This window comes from Triticum dicoccoides, chromosome 7A, assembly GCF_002162155.2.
Source record: "Triticum dicoccoides isolate Atlit2015 ecotype Zavitan chromosome 7A, WEW_v2.0, whole genome shotgun sequence".
In the NCBI taxonomy this organism is placed as follows: Eukaryota; Viridiplantae; Streptophyta; class Magnoliopsida; order Poales; family Poaceae; genus Triticum; species Triticum dicoccoides.
Genome location: NC_041392.1, coordinates 13443998 through 13449408, shown reverse-complemented (window position 1 = coordinate 13449408; position 5411 = coordinate 13443998). Strand labels below are relative to the sequence as shown.

The window sequence follows — 5411 nt, the reverse complement described above, 5'->3', positions numbered from 1 at the left end:
GCATTGTCTTGCATTAATCCAGAGAAATGGGGAGGGAGGAGCAACTGCATATACTGCTATGACTGGAAGTCTAAACATTGGATTGCACTTGAGTTGGGCAAGCAATGGCGGAGAGATGGCTTCGAACTCGAGTCAAATGTGTGGGTTACGATGGACTGCGACACAAGGGCACGACCTATGTGGGTTATCCCCAGCATGTTCTCTCTGCGTCGGTGATGGTGATTATCATGTAACATTACTGCTATATTTTATTCGAATAAGATTCTCTCATTGAAAAGACTTGCAAGAATTTGTCCATCCTTTGGTAGTTGTCATAATATCATAACTTTATTAGGTAAAAGTTATGTTGGTCTAGAGAGATCTTTAATTTCAGCATTATGATGGGTCTGAACTCTATTTTCTTGGCTCATGGTTTTTGCATTCATTGGTTATGCCAGAGGCCAAGTGTATCTCATTCTCAGCACATTTTCAGTTACTGTTCAAACTCATTTTCCCATTTCCCATTTAGCACAGAAAGATTTTGTATTTCCTTTTTATACTATGAAAATGTGAATCACCAGCTGGTTCGAATGATGTTTGTTCATATGTGAGCCAACTTGTTAGCTGCTTGTGCTCTGCGTGCCTTAACCGAGCACTAAAGCTGAAGTGTTATTTCAGTGAGCTGTGCAATGTTGGTTATAGTGCCTCAGTAGAGCACTAGAAATATTTTTCTTTTGATGTTGCAGCAGATTTGACTTCTTCTTTCTTGTGGGTTTCCTTCTACACTTCGGGTTTGCTGAAATATTGGTTTTACCGCTGAGCCATGACAGCCAGTAGAGACTGTCCGAGTTCATGTGATTTTGCTAGCTGTTTCAACGAGAATAGAAAATAAATTTTTGTTGTATGAAAAACAGAACCCTCCGACCTATGCATAATTAATAATCCCTCCAACCTTGGTAGTCGTTGATCATTGAATCACATAACTTGTGTAGGAATGAATTATGTTGGTCTTGAGAGATGTTTAAATTCCGCATCATGATGGTTTTGAACTCGATTTCTTGCCTCCTGTTTCTGCATCCATCACAATGATTTTCATCCTGTGCTACATTCCATGATGCGCATGTATTGAGTCGTTTTCTGTGATAAGTTGCTGCTTCACAGGTTTTGACGCCCATTGTTTATGCCCGAGGCCAAGTGTGTTTTGGCGGGTTACCGGTTGATTTTTGAACTCGTTTTTGCCCATTTCCTTTCCATCTCCATAAGACTCTGTTATGTTTTCCGTTTCATGTGGATGGAAATGGGCATGCACGGCCGATCAGGTCCGAGCAAATGCTTTTTTTAGCGAACTAGTAAGCATGCACGTGCAACGCACGTCTCTGCAGTGGCATCTCGAGCGACTACTCCAGCGATACTGGTTGAGTGTGCAAGGTTTGTTTGAGCAATAGATGTTGGGGGCGGCGGCCCTGAGAGCTCGTGTCTTGTGGGTTGAAACTATTGCAGGCATGTGAAATGCTTGCTTGCAGCTTCAATGACATGTACCTCATGTCTTGTGGGCTATTGCAGGCAATGTGGAATGCTTGTTTGCATGTTAAATGCTTGCTTGCAGCTTCAATGACATGGACCTCATGTCTTGTGGGTTGAAACTATTGCAGGCATGTAGAATGCTTGTCTCTTCTCAACTGCGAGAGAGTGCCTCATGACTTCCTTTCTTGTAGTGATGAAAGAGCGGATTGTTCAGCAGAGCGAGTCCCCTAGCTAGTGTGTGTTTGGTTGTTCAGCAGAGCAAGTCCCCTAAAAAAACCTAGTGTGTGTCTGGTTGACTTTTGTTGTCCCCTAAAAAAATATTTGTGTCAATGGAACTAATCATCAAGAATGACATGAAAAGAAATTGAATGTTCATCCCAAACATTAATAACCTCGAATGCAATGCGCAATGCACGGTTCAACTAAAACAAGGCCAAAAGATAATTATTATTAGCTCATTAAAAGTGGACATCAAGGAAACATTCTTTTGATCTCATGTCTTTGAATGGCAATTAACCAGATCATCCAATGACCATATAATTTTCATATTTGTCTATTTTTTGGGCAGATCACATTATATCAAAATATAAAAATATATCAAAACTTCAGGCAAAATTATCTTGAACAACTATCCAACTGCACCACTCTGCACATCAGAAGAAAAAAACACCACATACTCACTGCATTCCTAAATGTAGAGTAGTATTAAGGAGTAAGCTTATCCGGACAGCAAGTAGTTGTGCCCACTGTATAAGGATAATCATAATGCACACACCACAACAGGGATTTTTTTTTTCTTTGACATCTGCATACAAAGTTACAGAACAAGCTCTTGAATGGTTGTGACTAAATTTCTCAAAAGATGTCAACAAAAGTAAGATAATATATATTACAGTATAAGACTATTATACATGCTAACTATGCACTGTTGTTAAATAAACGGTATACTTGTGACTATTCTATATCGTCAACATGCTTCTACCCGACTCTCCGTTAATCGCCTAGCTACATGGATGCATTCACAAAGATATAAGCCCTCTCCTTAGCTTTTAGCATACCTCTATTCACAAAGATTGTGTGCTATATATAAGTATTGTGACGCTAATGGTCGAACATGCAAATTAAACTTACACGTGAAAAATATGCAACCCACAATTGCGATATCTTAACATATCACATTACAAACATATAAACAACGGTCTAAGAAATACGTGTAACTACACTAACATTTGGGATATTTGAGATACTTGTCATGAATAGTTTCTCCCATCAACATATCATTGCAACTTAGGGCAATTCATTTTCTTTTCTCCGGAAAAAGGTCAATCTTATTTCTTCTGGCCTGTCTGCTCTATGGATCTTGGTGTTGTAGGCAGATGGACACATCTCAGTTCAGAGCATGTTTGTAAGCAAAAAATTATACCTAATGATATAATTTACATAAACCTAATGCCCAGGCATATTATCAATTGATGGCGAATGTGCATTACAAGTTGAAGTTTCTTGTTCCAACGGATCCCAGTTATTGGTTTTTGTCATCCAACAGTTTAATGTCATATCAACCAAGGCTTGTGCTCTACTTATGGAGGTAGCCAGTAGAAACTATTTGTGCATACAAGTGTTTTCCAAACTATAACATTTTAATTTATGTTCCATTTTCATCCATCTACACATTTTAATTTCCGTGTGCAGAAAGAAATACCTTGATCACAATGCTCGGCGTAGAAAAAGTCATCATCATGTAGGTTGACATTGACATACTGTTCATCCAAATACTTCAGGCGCTGGACAAGCATATTGAACCAAGATCTTCACTTGATACCGGAGCAGCAAGCATATCTAAGAGAACAACACAGCATAATATAAATCATTAAAATATGGCCAAAAGGTAACTCATGTGAGTCTAACCTCTTTAGCTAACAAAAGCTATTGTTCTACAGGGAAGAAAATAAGTCTACATATATGCGAGTCTCACCTCTTTACCTAAGATTTCATTGTTTTTTATCATGTTATGCCATATATCTTACAACCCCTTTGTTCTCTGCAACAAAGTATCATAAACATTGTTATAACAAAAAGGATGATGTATTCCTTCTTTACTAACTGATTTTTTTCCAACGGAGATTTACACTAAAATAATTGTACATCGTAAGACTTTCTTCACCACTGAATTTTACTTAACTCGACATATCTGAATTTTAAACGGAAAAATTTCAAAAGCAGGGATCTCTGCCAATGGGGACACGCATACTCCCCTGCACCTTACATCACATATTCCATGGCTGAAAATATTTGCAAGCACCGTCAGCACAGGGATTTCCATGCCTGAAGAAGCAATCATTAGTCAATAGGCGTGGGATTGAAAGCATGGCCTGAGTAAATGGTAGTCTTGTTTGACTACTATTTGTGAAGCACAATTTCAAAGGAAAATGATAGGAAGATTAAGCAATCATTATTCAATGGGCATCTAACTGAAAGTACAGTTTGAGGGCACTAAAGCAGAACCAGATCATGCAGTCATTAATTGGCTATTAGAGATTGGGAATGAACTTGCAAAAGAAAGCATACAGGTGAATAAGAAATTGTCAAAAAGCAAACACTACACTGTATACATGATTTAAACCAAGGAATACAAAGTAAAATCATGTAGCTATCAGTTCGTTTTTAAAGATTGGTGCGTCGGCAAGAAGCGATGTTGGTAAGAAGGTTTCTGTAAGCTGAAAAGAATTCCACCCCTTGGTCACAAAAGCATGTCTTTATCTCCATCTTTAACCTGTGTGCAAATGAGTGATGAGTTTCATGTGAGCAGCGCTACACACAGTAGAATGAAAATTGGCAGATCCTAAAATGGAAGGAGCATAAGGCTTAAAAATCGATATCTAAATCTATAAAATGACTAAATGAACATCATTCAAGGAATCACAACGACGGAGTATATGCGCCACTAACTGATGCCCCCGAGTCGTGATTTGAACATATGGAGGCCATGAATCATGACATATAGCAAACAAGAGGAAATAAGCATCCGGTCATCCACCAGTTAATCTTGCTATGCTAACCTCAAGAACAGATAGTAGCTCCTTTTAACTTATTACTACACTGTAGCAAATTTGGAGGAGGTAGTAAAAATGCATGAATTCTAAAGGCCATTTGGCTGTGAAATATTCAGAACTGGTCAGACAACGAACTTCTCCCTTTAACCCCACTTCAATTATTCCAGGGGTTCCTCAAACCAATGCTAATTTTTAAAATCACAATATAATTAAAGAAGGAGAAGGTTGCTGTTTTGCATGACATGAGAGCAGATGTATCACCGAACCTACAAAATTAGATCTGTATGGTCTGCTGGCACAGATAAAATTCAAAGGCATCCTATGGGTATGTTGACATGACTGGATCTGCAAAGATTGATGTCCCATAGTGCTTGCTCGGACACAATATTCAGACAAAATTTTTGATAACATACCATTGTAGATCAGAAGGTATATTTTCAAAGTAATTTTCATGCCAATAAAACAAACAGAACATGGAGTTATCAGAGGCACAGAAAATAAATTCTAGCAAGTAGGAGATGATCTATAACCCAGAGATATATAAATCAAAAGGAAAAGCTCACCAACAGCTTGTGTGATCTATAATCTGGCCACTGATTCCAGTCAAGGAGAGTAATGCTCCCAGTTTCCATTGAGTGCAACAAATCTATAACCCAGAGATAACGGGGAAGCTTGTGAATTGTGCTTAAGGACACCATGACAATTGATCGGCCCTGTATGAAGAAAAATAAGAGAGCAAGATGCCTGGCCGAAGGATTCAGTTAGCAACATCTGGACCGCAGGAATCGTCGTCAGAGTGGGCAGTCGGGGGCGTGCTGCTGTTGTCGTTCGGCCATCGGGGGCGTGCTGCTGCGG

At 38.9% G+C, this 5411-nt stretch overlaps 1 long non-coding RNA gene across 4 annotated transcripts; it reads right to left on the bottom strand.

Annotated features, from left to right (window-relative positions):
* Positions 1-1732: 1732 nt before the first annotated feature.
* Positions 1733-5394, bottom strand: LOC119327483. Of its 4 annotated transcripts, XR_005158534.1 has the most exons (5): positions 5120-5394; positions 3686-4276; positions 3479-3544; positions 3206-3342; positions 2033-2308 (listed from the first exon to the last, which is right to left on the bottom strand). It is a non-coding gene; the product is annotated as an uncharacterized LOC119327483 (long non-coding RNA). The 4 variants fall into 4 exon arrangements; XR_005158533.1 differs by lacking the exon at positions 2033-2308 and adding an exon at positions 1733-1812 and having other exon boundaries at positions 3479-4276; XR_005158531.1 differs by having other exon boundaries at positions 3479-4276.
* Positions 5395-5411: the final 17 nt, after the last annotated feature.